This window comes from Scyliorhinus torazame, chromosome 12, assembly GCF_047496885.1.
Source record: "Scyliorhinus torazame isolate Kashiwa2021f chromosome 12, sScyTor2.1, whole genome shotgun sequence".
NCBI lineage: Eukaryota > Metazoa > Chordata > Chondrichthyes > Carcharhiniformes > Scyliorhinidae > Scyliorhinus > Scyliorhinus torazame.
The window spans coordinates 78,855,395-78,879,546 of record NC_092718.1 but is presented as its reverse complement, the minus strand read 5'-3'; the positions used below and the strand labels follow the sequence as shown (position 1 = coordinate 78,879,546).

The window sequence follows — 24,152 nt, the reverse complement described above, 5'->3', positions numbered from 1 at the left end:
AGTCTGGAACAAGGGGGTGGCAAAATCGTGAAATTGGAGCCAGGCCATTTGGGGGCGACGGCAAGAGGGGGTGCGGTGTTAAGAGGCTCTTCCTCACACAAAGGGGAGGGTGGAAAATCTGGAACTTTCTCCCTCAACCCTCCCCACCCCAGAAAGAAAGCTGTCAAGGCTGGGAGGGGGTCAACTGGAAAATTTCCAAACGGGTTTATGGAGGAAGGGGATTGAGGGTTACGGACCGAGGCAGGTGGCTGGAGTTAAGACAGAGATCAGACATGCCATCATCAAGCGGTAGGAGAGGTTTGAGGGGCTGAATGGTCCCCTCCTTTTCGAATGGGCAGTTAGTGATGGGGGAGGAGGTGAAAAAACTGTTTCAAGACTTGTTAAGAAATGTTTACTGCTGATGATTCTGTGGAAAATATGAGTCACTGACGGCAGGGTAACTTGACAGTGGTTAACTTCTCAATCTGACTCTCACTTTAAATGTAGCTCGCCTGTGCCTCTATTGAACTGACAGGCTGTTGCCGAGATATTCAAATCAATAACTTCCTCCTCTCATTTCCCCGCCTCCTCCTCTCGCCACTGAACTCACAGCCTGAAGTTCAGCTCCAGACAAGGCTTTGACATCCCGACGTGCACCCACATCTCCCCACTGTTTTATATCATCCTGAGTTTGGCTTGCTGATGTTTCCAATGCCCTCTCGACAGTGAAGGCAGCCCCAGCACTCCGAACACAGGGTAAGTGACAAACCCACAGTTTATCCTCAGTCGATACGACCGTACAAGGAGTCGATAAGGAGAAAGTGTTTCCCAGCGGCAGGTGCTCGGTAACCAGAGGGGACACAGAATTGAAGAGAATCGAGAAAAGAACCAGAACGGGGGGAGATGAGGAGAATTTTTATTTCACACACAGCGAGTTGTTGTTATCTGGAAGGTGCTGCCTGAAAGTGCGGTGGAAGCAGATTCAATAGGAACTTTCAAAAGGGGCAATTGCAGAAATACTGGAAGGGGGAAAATTTGCAGGAATATGGGGAAAAGAGCAGGGGGGGCGAGTGGGAACTAATTGTAGAGATCTTTCAAAGAAACAGGACAGGCTGAATGGCCTCTATCTGTTGCGTATCTTTCAATTATTCTGTGATTCTCTGATGGGACAGGATTCCACTTTGCCGCAGCCCTCCAGTTAACGCCTTCACCCTGGTCTCAGTCATTCTCTCCATCTCTCATTCCCGCTTTCTCTGCCTCATTCATTCTCTCTGCATGTTCGTCTCTTTCTCTCATGGTGTTGCACCCTGTCACTATCACTTAATTTGTTTTTGCCGCTTCTCCTTCTCTCTCCACACTTATGAATCGGAGGTTGTAAATACTAGTTCGTGCCCCAACGCATGAGCCTTATAATGCAGGCCAATTATCGTCAGCGTTAGTACTGAGGGAGTGCTGCACTGTCAGAGGGTCAGTACTGAGGGAGTGCTGCACTGTCAGAGGGTCAGTATTGAGGACGCCCTGCACCTTCAGAGGCTCAATACTGAGGGAGCGCTGTACTGTCGGAGGGTCAGTGCTGAGGGAGTGCTGTACTGTCGGAGGGTGAGTACTGCGGGAGTGCTGCACTGTCAGAGGGTCAGTACTGAGGGGCAGCGGCACTGTTGGAGGGTTAGTACTGAGGGAGCGCTGCACTGACGGAGAGTCAGTGTGAGGAAGTGCTGCACTGTCAAAGAGTCAGTACTGAAGGAGTGCTGCAGTCAGAGGGTCAGTACTGAGAGAGTGCTGCACTGTCAGAGGGTCAGTACTGAGGGAGCGCTGCACTGTCATAGGGTCAGTACTGAGGGAGTGCTGCATTGTCAGATGGTTAGTACTGAGGGAGTGCTGCACTGTCGGCAGGTCAGTACTGAGGGAATGCTGCACCGTTGGAGGGTCAGTACTGAGGGAGTGCCGTACTGACGGAGGGTCTGTACTGAGGAAGTGTTGTACCGTCAGAGGGTCAGTATTGAGGGAATGCTGCACTGTCGGAAGGTCAGTACTGAAGGAATGCTGCACTGTTGGAAGGTCAGTGCTGATCGAGTGCTGCATTGCCGATAATAATAATAATAAGCTTATATTGTCACTAGGATGAAGTTACTGTGTAAAGCCCCTAGTCGCCACATTCCAGCGCCTGTTCGAGTAAGCTGGTACGTGGATTGAACCCGCGCTGCTGGCCTTGTTCTGCCTCACGAACCAGCAGCAATGAGGGAGTGCTGCACTGTTGGAGTGTCCGTACTGAGGAAGCAACCCACTGTCGATGAGTTGATCTGTTGCCACAGGAGGACAGTTTGGGGTTTGTAGCGCAAATAGACAATGAATTTGTATGGAATAAACTGAATGCATTGCGGGGGTTTGATCCCTTGAAGAGTATGATGTGGGGTGTGACTGTGAGACAACCTGGCTCAGTGCAACCACCAGGCAAACTAACTGATCTCCTATCACAGCCAAACCTGAGGTGGTGGGCGCAAAGAAACCTGAATTAATTTGTCTCAAAATGTAAAGTTAAAATAGGAAAGGAAGATCGATATCTACTGACCCACACCCATATATACTGACAATGCATATAGATTTCCATTTATTTACATTCATGTCTTTCCCGCTGTTATATTGGAGTAACAGTTTGACAAATTCGTACATCATAGTGAACATTGCAAATCTGCGAGCTGCTTGCTGATATCAACAGGCTTTATTTAATTTGGCTCATGCTATCCTAATGACTATATTGATTGTGCAAGTCCTGGAGCAGCTGATGTGGCAACCCAGTCTCCCAGAGCGTCCGATCTCATGCAGGCTCCGGATATACCCACTGAAATTCCTGGCAAGTTCTAACACTCCGATGTCCCGTCGGCCTGCACCGGGAACTATCTGATTCTCCGATATTTAAATCTCACGGTTTTCTTATGAGGCGTGTTTGAGTGGGTTACGCCACTACTCATGGCAGTTTAGAAGGTTGAAAGGGGACCTTATTGACACAGAAAGGATTCTCGGGGGCTTGACAAGGGTAGATGCTGAGAGGATGTTTCCCCTTGTGGCAGAGCCTCGGACCAGAGAGCATAATCTCAGAGGGGGGGGGGGGGGGGGTCACCCATTTCAGAGAGATATAAGGGGGAATTTCCTCTCTTGGAGCGGAGTGAATCTGAGGAATTCTTTACCGCAGAGAGCTGTAGAGGCAGGGTCGTTACGTTGTTCATTGCTAAAAGAGACAGATTTTTAAAAAATATATATGTTTTTATTAAGAATTTTTCAATAACAATATTTTCTACCTTTCAAACAACGCCCCCCCCCGCCCCTCCCACCCCCGTAACAAAAAAAAGAAAATAGAACTGGCGTGGCAAGACATGAACATGGCAAGTCAATAAGATACAAAACTTTGTACAGTGGATTCTTCCCGTACATGTCAGTTTCCAGATCCTACCATGTGTTTCCTTGCTCAAATGCCCCCCAGAAAAAAAACCTCTCCCCCCCCTCAGCCGCTGCCCCTCCCCCCGGGTTGCTGTTGCTGCTGTCCGACCTTCCTCTAACGCTCCGTGAGATGGTCTAGGAACGGTTGCCACCGCCTGTAGAACCCTTGCGCCGACCCTCGCAAGGCAAACTTTATCCTTTCCAACTTGATAAACCCAGCCATATCATTATCCAGGCCTCCACACTGGGGGGCTTCGCCTCCTTCCATATTAGCAGGATCCTTCGCCGGGCTACGAGGGACGCAAAGGCCAGAATGCCGGCCTCTTTCGCCTCCTGCACTCCCGGCTCGTCCACTACTCCAAATAGTGCTAGCCCCCAGCTTGGCTTGACCCGGGCTTTCACCACCTTAGATACTGTTACCGCCACTCCCCTCCAGTGCCGGACATGACCAAAACATATGGACATGGTTCACTGGACTTCCTGAGCACCTCCCACATCTGTCCTCCACCCCAAAGAACCTACTCAGCCCCGCCCCCGTCATATGCGCTCTATGAACCACCTTAAATTGTATCAGGCTAAGCCTGGCACACGAGGAAGCGGAATTAACCCTACTTAGGGCATCAGCCCATAGCCCCTCCTCAATCTCCTCACCCAACTCCTCCACCCATTTACCCTTCAGCTCCTCTACCAAAGCCTCCCCCTCTTCTTTCATCTCCTGGTATATCGCCGACACCTTGCCCTCCCCGACCCATACGCCCAAAATCACCCTATCTTGAATCCCCTGTGCCGGGAGTAGCGGAAATTCCTCACCTGCCGCCTCACAAATGCCCTCACTTGCATGTACCTGAAGGCGTTTCCCGGGGGTAGCCCAAACCTCTCCTCCAGCGCCCCTAAGCTCGCAAACGTCCCGTCAATGAACAGGTCCCCCATTCGTCTAATCCCTACCCGATGACAGCTCTGAAATCCCCCGTCCATCCTTCCTGGGACAAACCGATGGTTGTCTCTAATCGGGGACCACACGGCTCCCGTCGCCCCCCTATGCCGTCTCCACGGCCCCCAGGTCCTTAGCGTTGCCGCCACCACCGGGCTCGTGGTATACCTTGTCGGAGAGAGCGGCAGTGGTGCCGTCACCAGCACCCCCAGGCTTGTTCCTTTGCAGGACGCCATCTCCAACCTCTTCCATGCCGCCCCCTCTCCCTCCATCACCCACTTACGGATCATTGCCACGTTCGCTGCCCAATAGTAACCCTCCAAATTCGGCAACGCCAACCCTCCTCTATCTCTGCTATGCTCCAAGAACCCCCTCCTTACCCTCGGGGTCTTGCTTGCCCACACAAATCCCGTAATGCTCCTGCTTACCCTCTTAAAAAAGGCCTTAGTGATCACAATTGGGAGGCATTGGAATACAAAAAGAAATCTCGGGAGGACCACCATTTTAACCGACTGTACCTTACCCGCCAGCGAGAGTGGCAACATGTCCCACCTTTTAAAATCCTCCTCCATCTGTTCCACCAACTGCGACAAATTAAGTTTGTGCAGTGCCCCCCAGCTGCCTGAATCCCCAAGTATTGAAAGCTCCTTTCCGCCCTCCTCAACGGTAGGTCGTCTATCCCTCTTCCCTGGTCCCCCGGATGGATCACAAAGAGCTCACTCTTTCCCACATTGAGCTTATAGCCCGAAAAGTCTCCAAACTCCCGTAGGATCTGCATAACCTCAGCCATCCCCTCCACTGGATCCGTCACATACAGCAGCAGGTCGGCTGCATACAGCGACACTCGATGTTCCTCTCCCCCTCGAACCACCCCCTTCCATTTCCCCGACTCCCTTAACGCCATGGCCAAAGGTTCAATTGCTAATGCGAACAGGAGAGGGGACAGGGGGCACCCCTGCCTTGTCCCTCGATACAGCCAGAAATACTCTGACCCCCGCCGGTTCGTGGCCACACTCGTCACCGGGGCTTTATACAGGAGCTTAACCCAACTGATAAACCCTCCCCCGAACCCAAACATTCTCAACACTTCCCAGAGATACTCCCACTCTGCCCGATCGAAGGCCTTCTCCGCGTCCATCGCTGTCACTATCTCCGCTTCTCCCTCCACCGATGGCATCATTAGCACATTTAGGAACCTTCGCACATTAGTATTTAACTGCCTACCCTTTACGAATCCCGCCTGGTCCTCATGAATCACCCCCGGGACACAGTCCTCAATCCTCATGGCCAACATTTTTGCCAGTAACTTAGGGTCTACATTAAGGAGCGAGATCGGTCTATACGACCCACATTGCAGTGGGTCCTTATCCCGCTTCAAGATCAAAGAGATCGTCGCCTCCGACATTGTCGGGGGCAGGGTCCCCCCTCCCTCGATTCATTGAAGGTCCTTAACAGGTCTACATATTTCCTGTAGAACTCCACCGGGAACCCATCCGGCCCCGGGGCCTTCCCTGCCTGCATGCTCCCCAGTCCTTTAACCAGCTCCTCCACCCCAATTGGTGCCCCCAAACCAGCCACCTCCTGTACCTCCACCCTTGGGAACCTCAACTGATCCAAGAATCGCCGCATCCCCTCTTTTCCCCCTGGGGGCTGGGACCTATACAGTTCCTCATAAAAGGCCTTAAAAGCCTCATTCACTTTCCCTGCCCTCCACACCGTAGTTCCCCTGCCGTCTAGGACTCCACCTATTTCCCTCGCTGCCATCCTCTTACGGAGCCGGTGTGCCAGCATCCGGCTCGCCTTCTCCCCATATTCGTATATCGCCCCCTGTGCCTTCCTCCACTGTGCCTCTGCCTTCCCTGTAGTCAACAGGTCGAACTCCGTCTGGAGACTTTGTCTCTCCCTGAGCAGTCCCTCATCTGGAGCCTCTGCATAACTCCTGTCCACCCATAAAATTTCTCCCACTAACCTCTCCCTTACCCTGCTCTCTCAGTTCACCCTGTGAGCCCTGATGGAGATTAACGCTCCCCTGACCACCGCCTTCAGCGCCTCCCATACTACTCCCACCTGCACCTCCCCGTTGTCGTTAGCCTCCAGATACCTTTCAATACACCCCCGCACCCTCCCGCACACTTCCTCGTCTGCCAGCAGTCCCACATCCAACCTCCACCACGGGAGTTGGTCCCTCTCCTCCCCCAACTCCAGCTCCACCCAGTGCGGGGCGTGGTCTGAAATGGTTATGGCCGAGTATTCCGTTCCCTCCACTTTCGGGATCAATGCCCTGCCCAGAACAAAAAAATCTATCCGGGGGTAGGCCTTATGAACGTGGGGGAAAAAAGAAAATTCTCTGGCCAAAGGCCTCGCAAATCTCCACGGATCTGCTCCCCCCATCTGATCCATAAACCCCCTAAGCACCTTGGCCGCGGCTGGCCTCTTCCCTGTCCAAGATCTGGAACGATCTAATGCTGGGTCCAGCACCGTGTTAAAATCCCCACCCATTATCAAACTCCCTACCTCCAGGTCCGGAATACGCCCCAACATCCGTTTCATGAATCCAGCACCGACCCAGTTTGGGGCATATACATTCACCAGTACCACCTCCGTCCCCTGCAACCTACCACTCACCATCACGTACCGACCTCCCTTGTCCGCTACTATGTTCTTGGCCACAAACGACACCCCTTTCCCACCAGTATTGCCACCCCTCTATTCTTTGCATCCAGCCCCGAATGGAACACCTGTCCCACCCATCCGTTCCTTAACCTGACCTGATCTGCCACCTTCAGATGTGTCTCCTGAAGCATGACCACGTCTGCCTTCAGTCCCTTTAGGTGCGCGAACACTCGGGCCCTCTTAACTGGCCCATTTAGGCCTCTCACATTCCATATGATCAGCCGGATTAGGGGGTTACCTATCCCCCCCCCACCCACCCCCTGCCGACTAGCCATCTCCTATCTTAGGCCAGTTCCGTGCTCGCGCCTCCCGTACCCTCCAGTCCCCCAGGCGGGGACCCCCGCCCCGACCACCTCTTCCATTTTCAGTTCCCCCTCGGACAGTGCAGCAGCAACCCTAAACTCCCCCCCTCCCTCCCCCCACCCCCCCCTCCCTCCTGCTAGATCCAAATCTAGCACTTTTGCTCCCCCCATATTACTTCCGTGAGTCAGCTGACTTCTGCTGACCCCGGCTTCCTCCGCCTTCCCGTTGATCTCCCCGTGTGGGAGTCTCTCCTCCTCCTTACCTTCCTCCATCTCCCCCCCCCCCCCCCCCCATTTTGGCGCAGGAAAAAGCCCGCGTCTTCCTGAGCCAGCCCTGCCCACTATGGCGCAGCTCCTATTGCGGCCATTATCCCAGTTCCCTCATCCCGAGTCTCACCTCCCTCCAGCACCGACGCCCACATTCCCCATCATCATCATCTTGTCTGCAGAAAAGAAAAAAGGAAATTTTAGGAATTTTAACCAAGACTCTACACACATCCCCATCCATCATCCCACCCATGCAATATTCTTTACCCATATTTACAACCCCATATACAATCAACATCTCCCCCCACAACCACATCCCCTCAGTTCGAGTCCAGTTTTTCCATCTGAATAAAGGTCCAAGCCTCGTCTGGCGTTTCAAAATAATGGTGTCGGTCCTGATAAGTGACCCACAGTCGCGCAGGCTGCAGAATGCCGAACTTGACTCTTTTTTTGTGCAGCACCGCCTTGGCCCGGTTGAAGCCAGCTCTCCTCCTTGCCACCTCCGCGCTCCAATCCTGGTATACTCGGATCACCGCGTTCTCCCATCTACTGCTCCGCACCTTCTTGGCCCATCTCAGCACACGTTCTTTGTCCGCAAAGCGGTGGAACCTTGCCACTATCACCCTTGGCGGCTCATCTGCCTTGGGTCTCCTCGCCAGGACCCGATGAGCTCATTCCAGCTCCAGGGGGGTCGGAGAGGCCTCCGCACCCATCAGCGAATGGAGCATCGTACTCACGTATGCCCCGGCATCAGCTCCCTCCACTCCTTCGGGAAGACCCTGAATCCGGAGGTTGTTCCTTCTCGACCTGTTCTCCAGGACCTCAATTCTCTCGGCCCACCTCCTGTGCACCGCCTCGTGCGCCTCCATTTTTACCGCCAGGCCCAGGATCTCGTCCTCGTTGATATTCACTTTCTCATTCACCACACTAAGCTCCACCACCTGGGTCTACTGGGTCTCCTTCAGCCCCTCGATCGCCAACAGCATCGGCGCCAGCACCTCCTTTTTCAGCTCCTCCACACATCGCTTGAGGAACTCCTGCTGGTCTGGCCCCCATGCTGCTCGCTCTCCGCCCTCCGCCATCTTGTTTTTTTCCCCTTGTTTTGGTCTCTGATCCAGGGCCTCTTTCCTCGTCGCTCCACCGCTGATCTCTGCCATATATTGTGAGGGGGGACCTCACTGCACCTTCCCACATGGGATTAAATCAAAACAGCTCCGTTGGGGCTCCTCTGGAGAGCCCGAAAGTCCGTAGTCGCGGGAGCTGCCGAAACGCGCGGCTTAGCTCCGCATCGCCGCAACCCGCGTCCAGAGACAGATTTTTAATCAGTGAGGGAATCGAGTGTTATGGGGATAAGACGGGAAAGTGTGAGTTGATCTCATTGAATGGCAGAGCGGACTAGATGGGCCGAATGGCCTACTTTTGCTCCCACGTCTTGTGGTCTTAAATCGCATATTGGGGTTGGTTCCAACTCTCGCAGCTGACTAGTTACCCAGGAAAAGTCAGAAGGATTTAAAATAATTTTTAACTCCTGGTGACGATAATACTGACCTCCACCCCCAGTGCAGCAACGTCCAACCACTCCCGAAAACCCAACACCACTCCAAAACCACCTCCTGACCAACCGAGACCCCCCCCCCACCAACCACCAAGCGACCCCCCACATCACCCGACCAGACTACATGAGCCCCTCCATGGACCCCCCGCTCAACCTCCAAGAACGTGACAGCCCCTAACTCTTCCCATCACATCTCACTCCCCACCCAGGGCATCAAAAACATTCCACCACCACCCGACCCCCAGGACCCTCCCTGCCTCCCCCCACCCCATAAGGAGCGTCAACTCCTACCAATCACATCTCTGATCCCGGTCCCCGGACTACACCCGCCAGCACCCCCCCAATTCCACCTGCCAATCACCTCCCCCAACAACTCCAGCCCCTCAGTATTGGTCTGCCCTCCCTAAACCAGGTTATCGGGTCGATGGGAAATGAATATGGCCGACAGCGATGGGCGGGGGTTGAGTTTTGTTTGGGCGAGGAATGAGAGTTCTCTCCAGTGTCCAATATTCATATCCCTCCACCAACTTCATTGAACGAAAACAGGAATGATCAGAGTCATTATCACATTTGACTTTGCGGGATCTCCCTCTGCACAAATGAGCTGGCCCGATTCCTAGGTTATCACAGTCACCCCACTTCCTGAAGTGTACCATTTGGGTTGTCAGGTGCCGTAGGAGGTGCTGAGGAGGTAAAAGACCAAGATAAAAGTCTTTCAATCCAACAGTACCATTTGAAACATGTGCAGAGGCGGTAATGAGAAACATCCATCGACTTCACGCTAACGCATTCATTGCCAAAGTGAGGGGGGATTACAGACAGTCCAACCACTACAACAGGGAAACTTTTAAAAATCCTCATTCTTTTCTTAAATCTCCCCTCTCAACCCTCCCTACCTCTGTAACCTCCTCCAGCAACTATCACCCTCCTTATTTCTGTAACCTCCTCAAGCCCCAACAAACCTCCCTATCTCTGTACCTTTCCAGACCATATAGACCTCCCTATATCGGTAACCTCCTCCAGACCGTATACACCTCCCTATATCTGTAACCTCCTCAGGCCACAACAACCCTCTCTGACTCAGAAACCTCCTGCCGTCCCTACAATTCTCCCTATCACTGTAACTTCCTCCAGCCCCCAATACCATTCCTATCTCTGAAACCTCCTCCAGGACCTACAACTGTAAACTCCTCCTGGCCCTATCTCTGTAACCTCCTCTAGCTGCTACAACCCTCCCTCTCTCTGTAACTTCCTCCAGGCCTGATAACTCTCCCTATCTCTGTAAGATCCTCCAGCGACTACAACCCTCTCGATCTCTATAACATCCTCCAGCGCCGACAACCCCCTCATCTCTGTAACCTCCTCCAGCCCCTCCAACCCTCACTATCTCCTTAACCTCCTCCAACCCTTACAACTCTCCCTATCTCTGTAGCCTCTTCCAGAACCGACAACCCTCCCTACCGCTGTAACCTACTACAGACCCAACAACCCTCCCGATCTCTGTAAACTCCTCCAGCGCTACAAGCCTCCCTATCTCTGTAACCTCCTCCGGAACCTACAAACTTCCCTATCACTGTAACCTACCATGGACCAGCCAAAACCCATATCTTTGTAACCTTCTTCCGACCCTACAACCTCCCTATCTCTGTAACATATTCCAGCCGCTACAGCCCTCCCTATGTCTGTAACCTCCTCCAGACCCGAAACACCTCCCTAACACTAACCCCCTCCAGCCCTCAGTATCTTTCCTATCTCTGAAACCTCCTCCAGCCCCCAGTACCCTCACTATCTCTGAAGCCTCCTCCAGTCCCTACAACCCTCCCTATCTCTGTAACCTCCTCTAGCTGCTACAACCCTCCCTATTTCTGGAACCTACACCAGTTCCTATAACTCCTCTGATCTCAGTAACATCCTCCAGTGCCGACAACCTCCCATCTCTGTAATGTAATCCAGCCCCTACAATCCTCCCTATCTCCTTAACATCCTCCAGCACCTACAATCCAATCTAGCTCTATGACCTGCCCCAGCCCCGACAATCCAATCTTGGTAACCTCCTCCAGCCCCAATATCCTTCCTTTCTCTGTAACCTCCTCCAGCACTTCAACCCTCCCTATCTCTGTAACCACCTCCAACTCCTACAACCTTCCCTATCTCAGTAACCTTATCAAGCCCCAGTACCCTTCTCAAGCCCCAGTACCCTTCCTGCTTCTGTAAGCTCCTCCAGTGCCTAGATCCCTCCCTATCTCGGTAATCTCCTCCAGCTCCTAGAACCCCCCTATCTCTGTAATTCCTCCAGCCCTCCAGAACCCTCCCTAGCTCTGTAACCTCCTCTAACCCCTACAACCCTCCCTATCGCTCTAACCTCCTCCAGTTACTACAACCCTTCTTATCTCTGTAACCTCATCCAGTCCCCGTATCCCTCTCTATCTCTGTAACCTCCTCTAGTCCCTACAACCCTCCCTGTCTCCGTAATTCCTCCAGCCCCAGAACCCTCCTATCTCTTTAACCTCCTCCAGCCCCTGCAACCCTCCCTATCTCTGTAACCTGTTCCAGCTCCTACAGCCCTCCCTATCTCTTTAACATCCTCCAGCCCCTACAACCCTCTCTATATCTGCAACCTCCTCCAGCCTCTACAAACTTCCCTATCTCAGTAATCTCCGCCAGTCCCTGCAACCCTCTCTATATCTGTAACCTCCTCCAACCTCTACAACCTTCATTATCTCAGTTACCTCCTCCAGCCCCTACATCCCTCCCGATCTCTGTAACCACCTCCAGTCCCCCACCACTCTCCCTATCACTGTAACCTTCTCGAGCCCCTACAACCCACCCTATCTCAGTAACCCCCTGCAACCCCCTCCAACCCTCCCTATCTCTGCAACCTCCTTCAGCCCCTATAACTCTCCCTATCTCTGTAAGCTCCTCCAGCGACTACAACCCTCCCTATCTCTGTAACCTCCTCTAGCTGCTACAACCCTCCCTATTGGGCAGCACGGTAGCCTTGTGGATATCACAATTGCTTCACAGCTCCAGGGTCCCAGGTTCGATTCCGGCTTGGGTCACTGTCTGTGCGGAGTCTGCACATCCTCCCCGTGTGTGCGTGGGTTTCCTCCGGGTGCTCCAGTTTCCTCCCACAGTCCAAAGATGTGCGGGTTAGGTGGATTGGCCATGATAAATTGCCCTTAGTGTCCAAAATTGCCCTTAGTGTTGGGTGGGGTTACTGGGTTTTGGGGATAGGGCGGAGGTGCTGACCTTGGGTAGGGTACTCTTTCCAAGAGCCGGTGCAGACTCGATGGGCCGAATGGCCTCCTTCTGCTCTGTAAATTCTATGATAATCTATCATCTCTGTAACTTCCTCCAGCCCCTATAACTCTCCCTATCTCTGTAACCTCCTCCAGCGACTACAACCCTCCCAATCTCCATAACATCCTCCAGCGCCGACAACCCCTTCATCTCTGCAACCTCCTCCAGCCCCTACAACCCTCACTATCTCCTTAACCTCCTCCAGCACCTAGTATCCATCCTATCTCTGTAACCTGCTCCAGCCCTGACAATTCTATCTTGGTAACCTCCTCAAGTCACTACAACGCTCCCTATCTCTGTAACCTCCTCCAGAACCTGCAACCCTCATACCGCTGTAACCTACTACAGACCCGACAACCCTCTCGAACTCTGTAACCTCCTCCAGCGCTACAAGCCTCCCTACCTCTGTAACCTCCTCCGGAACCTACAACCTTCCCTATCGCTGTAAACTACTACGGACCAGACAACACCCCATATCTTTGTAACCTTCTTCCGACCCTACAACCTCCCTATCTCTGTAATGTACACCAGCCCCGACAGCCCTCCCTATCTCTGTAACCTCCTCAAGCCTCAACAACCCTCCCTATCTCTGTACCTTCTCCAGAACCTATGGACCTCCCTATATCGGTAACCTGCTCCAGACCCTAAACACCTCCCGATATCTGTGACCCCCTCCAGACCCTAAACACCTCCCTATCTCTGTAACCTCCTCCAACCCTCACAACCCTCACTGTCTCTGTAACCTCCTCCAGCCCTTCAACCCTCCCTATCTCTGTAACCGCCTCCAACTCCTACAACCTTCCCTATCTCAGTAACCTCCTCAAGCCCAGTACCCTCCCTATTTCTGTAGCCTCCTCCAGCCGCTACAACCCCCCCTATCTCTGTAATTCCTCCAGCTCTCCAGAAACCTCCTTAGCTCTGTAACCTCCTCTAACCCCTACAACCCTCCCTATCGCTCTAACCTCCTCCAGCTACTACAATCCTTCTTATCTCTGTAACCTCCTCCAGTCCATATAATCTCTCTCCATCTCTGTAACCTCCTCTAGTCCCTACAACCCTCCCTGTCTCTGTAATTCCTCCAGTCCTCCAGAATCCTCCCTATCTCTTTAACCTCCTCCAGCCCCTAGAACCCTCCCTATCTCTGTAACCTGTTCCAGCTCCTACAACGCTCCCTATCTCTGCAACCTCCTCCGGCCTCTACAAACCTCCCTATCTCAGTAACCTCCACCAGTCCCTGCAACCCTCTCTATAACTGTAACCTCCTCCAGCCCCTACAACCCTCCCTATCTCTGTAACCTGTTCCAGCTCCTACAACGTTCCCTATCTCTGCAACCTCCTCCAGCCTCTACAAACCTCCCTATCTCAGTAACCTCCACCAGTCCCTGCAACCCTCTCTATATCTGTAACCTCCTCCAGCCTCTACAAACCTCCCTATCTCAGTAACCTCCGCCAGTCCCTGCAATCCTCTCTATATCTGTAACCGCCTCTCGCCTCTACAACCTTCATTATCTCAGTTACTTCCTCCAGTCCCTACATCCTCCCTATCTCTGTAATCCCCTCCAGCCCTCTGCAACCCTCCCTATCTCTGTAACCTCCTCCAGCCCCTACAACCCTCCCTATCTCTGTAAACTCCTCCAACCCCTGCAACCCCACCCAAATCCGTGGAGGGATTTTCAGGTATATGGCTTCACAGATATCCAGCAGTATCCATGCCAACATGCCCACAAGGCCATACCAGAGGCTGCTGTGGGCAGCGGGGGCGGTGCGGGTTGCGCGGTGGAGGGGGAAGTGTAACATGATAACGGTCCCATGTCTATTTGAATGTTTACGACAAACACCTTTCACCAATGTTGTGTCCTGCCTAGCGAAGCAAGCGATGCAGTAGCTGATTTCAATCACTCTTATCTCTTGATCAATATGTGGTTTATTTACTGGGTTTCTATTTTTACAAGCCTGATCATGAGAGTTCCTGTTTTGCTGGTCTCTCTCTCTCTCTCTCTCTCTGCACTACCCTACCAGTTTATACCAGTGCAAAGCTTCCCGTCCAAGTCCCAGGAACTCCCCCTGTCGCTAAGCCTGATTACTTCCTGCCCCATTGGCGGGATGAATGCGCAGGAGCTGTTGGCAGGCGCATCTGAACATTGCCTCCGGAAAAAATGTCTCCACATCTCCATTTTAAACGAGCAACCCCTTATTTTTAAACAGTGACCCTGAGTTCTATATTCTCCCACAGGTAACTCTCCACACCCATCCTGTCAATACCCCTCAAGATTCCGATCAAGTCGCCTCTCACTTTTCTTAACTCCAACGGATACAAACCAAACTTCTCCAGCCTTTCCTCATCAGACAACCCGCCCATTCCTGGTATTAGTCTGTGTGGTGAACCACTGTATTAGGGGATGTAAGGTAGGACCTGTACTACAGGTTCGCCGGTAGCCCCTGCCGGCTGGCTCCGCCCAGTAGGAGGAGTATAAATATGCGTGTCCTTCATTCAGCTGCCATTTCGCCAGCTGCAGCAGGAGGCCACGCGTCTGACTGCAATAAAGCCACAGTTGTACCCAACTTTAGTCTTTGTGCAATTGATCGTGCATCAATTTATTGCAGTCAGATTTCCTGCAGGATGGACATCCGTATCAAACCAGATCGCCTGCAGTTGAATCCGCAATCGACCGACGCCAGAAAAGACTTTAATCACTGGCTAGCTTGCTTTGAGGCCTATATTGACTCAGTGACCACCCCACCGACGGAGGCGCAAAATATACAGGTCCTGTATTCCAGGTTGAGCTCAAGCGTGTTCCCACTGATCCAGGTTGCCCCGACTTACGCAGAAGCCATGGCACTCCTCAAAGAGAACTACGCGCAGAAAACGATCACAGTCTTCGCCAGGCACGTACTCGCCACTCGCTCTCAACTCCCTGGTGAGTCCATCGAAGACTTCTGGCGGGCCCTAATCCCACTCGTCTGGGACTGTGACTGTCAGGCCGCTACGGCCGCCGAACATTCTAATCTCCTCATGCACGATGCTTCCATAACGGGAATTGGGTCGGACCTCATCCGACAACGATTGCTGGAAGGGACCACACTCGACCTAGCAGAGACAAAACAATTAGCGATCTCCATGACGGTCGCCTCCCGTAATGCTCAGGCCTACCCCTCCAGCCGCGCGGCCCACCCCTCCTATCCCTCCTGGACCCCGCAAATGACCGCCCCAGCTGGGGCCCTGCCTAGCCAATACGCCTGCGCCACATGCAAAACTGCGCACCCCAGGGGTCCACGATGCTATTTCTGCGGTCAGCAGAAGCACCCTCGCCAACGCTGCCCGGCTTGCGCCGCCAATTGTAAGGCTTGCGGCAAAACGGGCCACTTCGCCGCAGTGTGCCAGGCCCGCGCAGTTGCCGCTATCGCCCCCTCCCCTCTGCCAAACGCACAATGGGCGCCACTCTCTTCACCCCCACGGACCACGCGCGGCCAGTGGGCACCGCCATCTTCACCGTCCGGGGCACGCACGGCCAGTGGGCGCCACCATCTTCTCCCCCTCAGTCCACGTGCAGCCCATGGGCGCCGCCATCTTGTCCTGCTGCACCAACGTGCGGCCCATGGGCACCGCCATTTTGTTATGCCCCCGCAACGTGTGCCCCACAGGCGCCGCCATTTTGTTCCCCGCAGGACCTCCAGCCGCCATTTAGCCTTCTCCACGGGGCATGGATGCAAACGACCTTCCACGACCTGGGCCCCCAACGCTCTTCGTCTGAAACCAGTGACGATCACCCGCAGCTCGCCTCGGTGACGCTGGACCAGTCTCGTCCACACAACCTGCCACCGCTTCGACAACAGTTAAAATCAACGGCCACGCGACCTTTTGCCTGCTGGACTCCAGGAGCACTGAAAGCTTCATACACCCGGATACGGTAAGGCGCTGCTCCCTCGCGGTTCACCCCGCCAATCAACGGATCTCTCTGGCCTCCAGGTCCCACTCTGTCCCGATCCGAGGGTTCTGAACAGTCACTCTCATAGTCCAGGGCGTAGAGTTAAGTGGCTTTCGCCTCTACCTCCTTCCTAACCTCTGCGATGCACTATTGCTAGGCCTGGATTTTCAGTGCAATCTCCAGAGCCTCACCCTCAAATTCGGTGGGCCCCTTCCACCCCTCACTGTGTGCGGCCTCATGACCCTAAATGTCGAAGCCCCTCCCTTTTTGCCAATCTTACTTCAGATTGCAAGCCGGTCGCCACCAGGAGCAGACGGTACAGCACCCAGGACAAGACCTTCATCAGGTCCGAGGTCCAGCGGCTGCTTCGGGAGGGTGTCACCGAGGCCAGCAACAGCCCCTGGAGAGCCCAAGTGGTAGTCGTTTAACTGGGGAGAAACACTGAATGGTCGTGGACTACAGCCAGACCATCAATCGGTACACGCAGCTCGACGCGTACCCCCTCCCACGCATATCTGATTTGGTCAATCAGATTGCGCAGTACCGGGTCTTCTCAACGATTGATCTAAAATCCGCCTACCACCAGCTCCCCATCCGTAAATCCGACCTCCCATTCACTGCCTTCGAGGCGGACGGTCGTCTCTACCATTTTCTTAGGGTTCCTTTTGGCATCACTAATGGGGTCACAGTCTTCCAAAGGGAGATGGACCGAATGGTCGACTGGTACGGTTTGCGGGCCATGTTCCCGTACCTAGACAATGTCACCATCTGCGGCTATGATCAGCAGGACCACGACGCCAACCTCGCTAAATTTCTCCGCACCGCCACTCTCCTCAATCTTACTTATAACAAAGAGAAGTGTGTGTTCAGCACAACCCGCTTATCCATCATCAGCTATGTGGTCCAGAATGGAGTTCTGGGGCCTGATCCCGACTACATGCGCCCCCTCATGGAGCTCCCATTCCCCCACTGCCCCAAGGCTCTCAAACACTGCCTGGGGTTCTTTTCGTACTACACTCAGTGGGTCCCAACCTATGCAGACAAGGCCCGCCCACTCAAACAGTCCACCCAGTTCCCCCTCACGGCCGAGGCACACCAGGCCTTCGCCTGTATCAGAGCGGATATAGCCAAGGCAGGGATGCATGCAGTAGATGAGACAGTGCCCTTTCAAGTAGAAAGCGACGCATCAGATGTCGCCCTTGCCGCCACCCTCAATCAGGCAGGCAGGCCCGTGGCATTCTTTTCCCGCACCCTTCATGCCTCAGAAATTCGGCACTCATCCATCGAAAAAGAGGCCCAGGCTATCATTGAAGCTGTGCGGCATTGGAGGCATTACCTGGCTGGCAGGAGACTCACTCTCCTCACTGACCAACGGTCGGTAGCCTTCATGTTCAACAACACGCAGTGGGACAAGATCAAAAATGATAAAATCTTGCAGTGGTGAATCGAGCTCTCCATCTATAATTACGAGATTTTGTATCGCCCTCGCAAGCTCAACGAGCCACCAGACGCCCTCTCCCGAGGTACATGTGCCAGCACACAAGTAGACCAACTCTGTGCCCTTCACGACAGCCTTTGTCACCCGGGGGTCACACGACCGTACCATCTCATCAAGGTTCGCAACCTGCCCTACTCCGTCGAGGAGGTACGGACAGTCACCAGGGACTGCCAGGTCTGTGCGGAGTTAAAGCCGCACTTCTACCAGCCGAACCGTGCGTGCCTGGTGACGGCCTCCCGCCCCTTTGAACGCCTCAGCGTGGATTTCAAAGGGCCCCTCCCCTCCACCGACCGTAACACGTATATTCTCAGTGTGGTCGGTGAGTACTCCAGGTTCCCCTTCACCATCCCATGCCCTGATATGACGTCCGCCACCGTCATCAGATCCCTCAACACAATCTTCGCTCTGTTTGGTTTCCCCGCCTACATCCACAGTGACAGGGGATCCTCATTCATGAGTGATGAGCTGCGTCAGTTCCTGCTCAGCAGGGGTATCGCCTCCAGCAGAACGACCAGCTCCAACCCACGGGGAAACGGGCAGGTAGAAAGAGAGAATGGGACGGTTTGGAGGGCTGTCCAGCTGGCCCTACGGACCAGGAACCTTCCAGCCTCTCACTGGCAGGAGGTCCTCCCTGACGCTCTGCACTCCATCCGGTCACTATTGTGCACCGCCACTAATATCACACCCCATGAGCGTCTTTTTACCTTCCCCAGGAACTCCACATCCGGGGTGTCGCTCCCGACTTGACTCACAGCTCCAGGACCGATCCTGCTCCATAGGCACGTCCAACTCCACAAGGCGGACCCGTTGGTGGATAGGGTACTCTTGCTCCACGCCAACCCCCAGTATGCCTACGTTGCGTACCCCGACGGCCGCCAAGATACTGTCTCCCTCAGGGACCTGGGACCGTCAGGTTCCAACCGAACACACTCCCCCGCCCCGGCGCCATCCTCCTCTTCCCCGATGCTTCCATCATTGTCCTCACCAGGCCCATCCCTCCTTCCCCTGCCCACGCAAGAGGATGACGAAGATTTCGGCACACCCCCGGAGTCATCTAACAGCAGGCTGTCGTCGCCACCGTTACGCTGCTCCCAGCGGACATCAAGGCTCCAGACAGATTGAATCTTTAACTGGACCTTCAAAATGGACAATTTTTTTTCTCTCTCCATGTTGTTTCTACGACATTGTAAATAATGTTCAACACTGTATATAGTTCCACGCCACCCTCGCCGGACTCATTTTTAACAGGGGGTGAATGTGGTGAACCACTGTACACCTGCATTAGGGGATGTAAGGTAGGACCTGTACTACAGGTTCGCCGGTAGCCCCTGCCGGCTGGCTCCGCCCAGTAGGAGACGTATAAATATGCGTGACCTTCATTCAGCTGCCATTTCACCAGCTGCAGCAGGAGGCCACGCGTCTGACTGCAATAAAGCCACAGTTGTACCCAACTTCAGTCTTTGTGCAATTGATCGTGCACCAGTCTGATAAACCTTCTCTGAGCTGTTTCCAACCAATTTCCTTCAATAAGGAGACCAATAATGTATGCCAGGAATGTCAAAACCGTTTGATGTGGTGGGCCAGATTAGAGGGTAGAAGGCATTAATGCAGGCCAAAGTCCGTCCAGTGTAATTTTAATCCACGTATCTATCACAATTAGCAGCAGTTAAGACATTGTAGCCTAGGCTAGTAGCTGCTGAATGAAGTCTGGCCTCAATTAACAACAGGCCTACCAAATTTAAAAGCACAATAATACAAATCTACAAATATAATTTAAAACAATTTTTAATCCCATTAATTCTGTGTATTGATGCTCCCTGACACTTGGTGCCTCCATGCCTTAACCAGCGAGCAAATATTGACTGTTTTTTTTAACCAGGGCCCCCGAATAATTCTGCTAATTTGTCTTTGCGTTTGTGATACTTGGCGCCATGGTGCGATATGTAACATCTCTCGACCTCGTACTGCAGCGGTACAGCTGCTTGCATATCAGATGCGTAGGTTTATCATTCACGTTCAAAAAATGTCATGGGCATGATGTACCGACACCATGCAAGTGCCTGATTTGGTGACGAGGCCGTTGAATATCGCGAGATCCAGATTGACATAGTTAAGTGAGCCATTAGACCCATTTAAATGTCTGAGCTGAATTCTTCTGATTCCCTGAAACTAATGGCCGCGCCTGGGTGCCCTTGCCAAGGCACCATTTAGCACTGGTCTACACAAACGTGGAGCAGGCATGACGGCACCAGGGGGAGGGTCTCCCAGGCCATTAGTTAGCCCGGGGGGGGGGGGGGTGTCAGGCTCTGGCCAGATTTGCTTCCTCGCACTCGAACACCTTGCCACTGCCAGCCTGACATCTTAGCACTGCTACCTGGGCACCCAGGCAGTGCCACCCTGGTTGTCTGGGTGGCACTGTCGGGCTAGCTAGGGCACTGCCAGGATGCCAGGGTGGCACTGCCAAGCGCCAAGGCAATATCTGTGGTCATCTTGGACATATCTAGTCTTGCCTCAGTAACAGAGGCAATAGCTTTGCCTGTAGGATGAAAATAAGACCCTTAAAAGGCATTTTCAGAGGTTTAATGTGTATGGTGCTCCAATTGCTGTCATGCCAGTGAACTATTTATTATTTTTTAAAAAATTAGTATATTTTATTTCCATCGCTTCACGGGCTCGATTGCACATGCCACAACTCACAGGCCCCCCAAATAATTCTGCTGAATAATATTCCCCCGAATAATAAAGTTGAGGCATCTGCTGTACACGATACTCAGATGTGGGCGGGATTCTCCGCGAGCCGGCGGGGCGGGCCACTCAGGCGCCGAGGAGTGGCGTGAACCACTCCGGCGTCGGGCCGCCCCAAAGGTGCGGAATCCTCCGCACCTGCAGGGGCTAGGCCAGCGGCAGAGTGTTTGGCGCTGCGCAAGCCGGCGCGGAAGGGCTTACATTAACACTGCAATGAAGTTACTGTGAATATCCCCTAGTCGCCTAGAAATTTCCTAGACACTAGAGTGCCTGTTCAGGTACACTGAGGGAGAATTCAGAAGGTCCAATTCACCTAACAAGTATGTCTTTCGGGACTTGTGGGAGGAAACCAGAGCGCCCTGAGGACACCGCACAGACAGTGACGCAAGCAGGAACCAAACCTGGGTCCATGGTGCTGTGAAGCAGCAGTGCTAACCATTGTGCTATCATGCCTTTATCCACAACACATGTTGCTTCCTCAAAGGACTCCAATAAATTGGTTTAACATAATTTCCATTTCACAACTATGTCACTAAACATTTTATTTTAAGGACTTCAGCTGTTTCTTGACATCATGTGGCATTGCCATCACTGAATCACCCAGTATCGGGGGTTACCATTGACCAGAAACTGCACTGGACCCAGCTATCTGAATACTGTGGCTACAAGTGCAGGTCAGAGACTGGGAATCCTGCGGCGAGTAAATCACCTCCTGAATCCACAAAGCCTGTCCACAATCTACAAGGCACAAGTCAAGACGGTGATGGAATACTCTTTACTTTCCGCACAGTGACAGCCATGTATACTATCTACAAGATGCACTGCAGGAACTCACCAAGGCTCCTTAGGCAGCACCTTCCAAACCCACAACCGCTTCTATCTAGAAGGACAAGAGCAGCAGATACCTCGGAACCCCACCATCTGGAGGTTCCCTTCCAAGTCACTCACCACCCTGACTTGGAAATATGTCGCCGTTCCTTCACTGTTTCTGGGTTAAAATCCTGAAACTCCTTTCCTAACAGCACGGTGTGTTATTACAATCTCGGACAAGGCCCCAACAGTGTCCAGGATACTAGACAGACACCCCAATATTTTATTTTAATTTTGTATGACTGTGAGGAAAGGATACCTCACTGCAGGAGTGATTTCACAAAGAAATAGGGATATGGTTAATTGAAACAAACTTTATTACTGACACAGTGTTAAAATATCTTTAATATCTCACCAGAAAATAGCTGACAATTATCTCTTAGACTATGCTAATCAATACAGTGACACAATAACCATTAACTGCTATCTTTATTCCCATTCAAATAACAAAACCATCTCAGCTCTTAATCCACTTTCAAATACAATTAGCAGACCGAGGCATACTTGTTTAAGATAACCGTTTAAGAGATGGATCTGAATCCTGCCAGAACAATGCAGGATCTCGAGCTGAAGACTTCAAATTGCCTTCACAGTTTGACTTGCATTTCCCAAGTGCAAACTCAAGTTTGTCTCAACTCACTGTTGAAACTGCCGATCCTGATCACAGGCAACCCTGCTTCTGGTCTGTCCCCAGTCAAATCTTTAACTGAATTGCAGCGAGAGAAGATGCTTGACTTCTGCTCTCATCCCAATCTAAATCTCAACTATGCTTTTCTGCAAAATACCAGGTACTCTAACTCCTCCAATTAGTTACATCACCTTACCAAGCTGACACACAGTGCATCAAATTAATTACTCCACAGGGAACCAGCTTAATCCAAAAACAAACTCCATTAGTCTAAGCTTTTATGATGCTTTAATTGTACCCCTGGAATTCTCAAATAATAGTTGCCTTTTAAACCAGGATTATTTTTTAAAACACAGGACCGCAGCAGGCACACAAACCTACACTTTTAGGCCCTTACTGCACCAAATACCTATAACACAATATATTTGCAATTCCTGCAATCATCACAGGGTGTACCTACACCACATGGGACTATGGTGGTCGAAGAAGGCAGCTCACCACCACCTTCTCAAGGGATGGCCAATTGCAGACAGAAGCTGGTTTCTAAAGTGGAAGAGACTGGACTGAAGAGGGGTGGGGTTTCCTGTTTCTTCGAGATCTCTCCTGGGTAGAATTGAGTCAATATGAACCTGTCACCAACATCACATGATCGCAGCCAGAAATATATCGCAGGCTGCAGATGTTCTCGCACATGTGGGTGGAATTACTCAAGTGAAATTCCTGTACCGGCAGTGAGGTCGAGAGAGCTGGAGACATCGAACAGCCGCTTGCACAATCTACCGCTCACAATCATCTTCCCTCACTCCCGCCATCTCTCTCTCTCTCTCTCTCTGTCACAATCACTCTCCTCTGCCTCTCACTCTCCCAGCCACAATCACTCTCACTTTCTGTCTCAGTCTCAATCTATCTCTTGCCTGTTGCAATCACTATCTCTTCCGCCTCTCTCCCACCCACAATCACTCTCACTTTCTCCCTTGGTCTTAAACTTTCTCCCTGTCACAATCACTCTCTCCTCTGCCTTTCTCTCTCACCCATCCATTCACTCTCCTTCTTCCTCTCTCTCTTTCTCCCCTCTTCACAATCACACTCCCTCTGTCTCCATTACTCCATCTCTCATCCAGTCTTCTTCACTCTCACTCTCTTACTGTTTTCCTCGCTCTTACCGTTTTCCTCTCACCCTCTGTCCCTGCTCTCTTCTCCGGGTCTCCATCTCTTCTCAACATCTCTCTCTCTCTTTATCTACCTCTCTCTCCCTATGTGTCCCTAATGCTCCATGCCCCCACCCCAATCCCTCCTCTCTCAGATCCCCATTTCTTTGCCAAAATCCCTCTCTCTTTCCCTCCCTGTCTCCAGTGCTCTCTCCATCCCTCTCTCATTTCCTCACCCTCCCTCTCTCCATCGCTCTCTCTAGTTCCCCATCCTCTCTCTCTCTTATTCTCTGTTCCCTCTCCCCATCTCTCTCTCCCTCACCCTTTCTCTCTCTTTCTCCCCCTCCTTTCCATCTCTACAATTTGTCACTCTCCCTCCCTCTCCATCTCTCTCTATCCCTCTCTCTCCCCCTCCCTTCTTCTCCCTCCATATCCATCTCTCACACTCAAGTCCCACCCTCTCCTTCTGTCTCTCCCCTCCCTTCATCTCTCTTGCTCTCCCTTCCACTCCTCACCATTTCGCTCTCTCAGCTCCACCCTCTATTCCTAATATTCAACCTCACCCCATCTCTCTCCCACTCCTCTCTTTCTCCCCCACCCTCTCTCATTCTCCATTTCTCCCTCCATCTCTCTGACTCTCTCCTAACCTCTCCTTCTATCTCTGCTCCTCCATCTGCTGTGCCTTTTTTTATCTATCTAAACCACAATGTGTGTTTAACCTGTATACGGTGGGCAAATGATCACACAAATTGTTTTGTACAATAATAGTTCATTACCATACACAAGATTGTTTACTTAATCAATCACACGTTCATGCCCATTGTACTGTAAACTAATACATTGTGGATAGCACAATTGCTTCACAGCTCCAGGGTCCCAGGTTCGATTCCGGCTT

The 24,152-nt window shown here is 52.4% G+C and overlaps 1 protein-coding gene across 1 annotated transcript in view; it reads left to right on the top strand.

Annotated features, from left to right (window-relative positions):
- Window positions 1–571: 571 nt before the first annotated feature.
- Window positions 572–24,152, top strand: part of LOC140386506 (B-cell receptor CD22-like) — a 182,089-nt gene continuing 158,508 nt past the window's right edge. The window contains exon 1 of the mRNA XM_072468900.1: window positions 572–735. The gene's annotated coding sequence lies outside the window, so the exon portion shown is untranslated. The remainder of the gene's footprint in view (window positions 736–24,152) is intronic.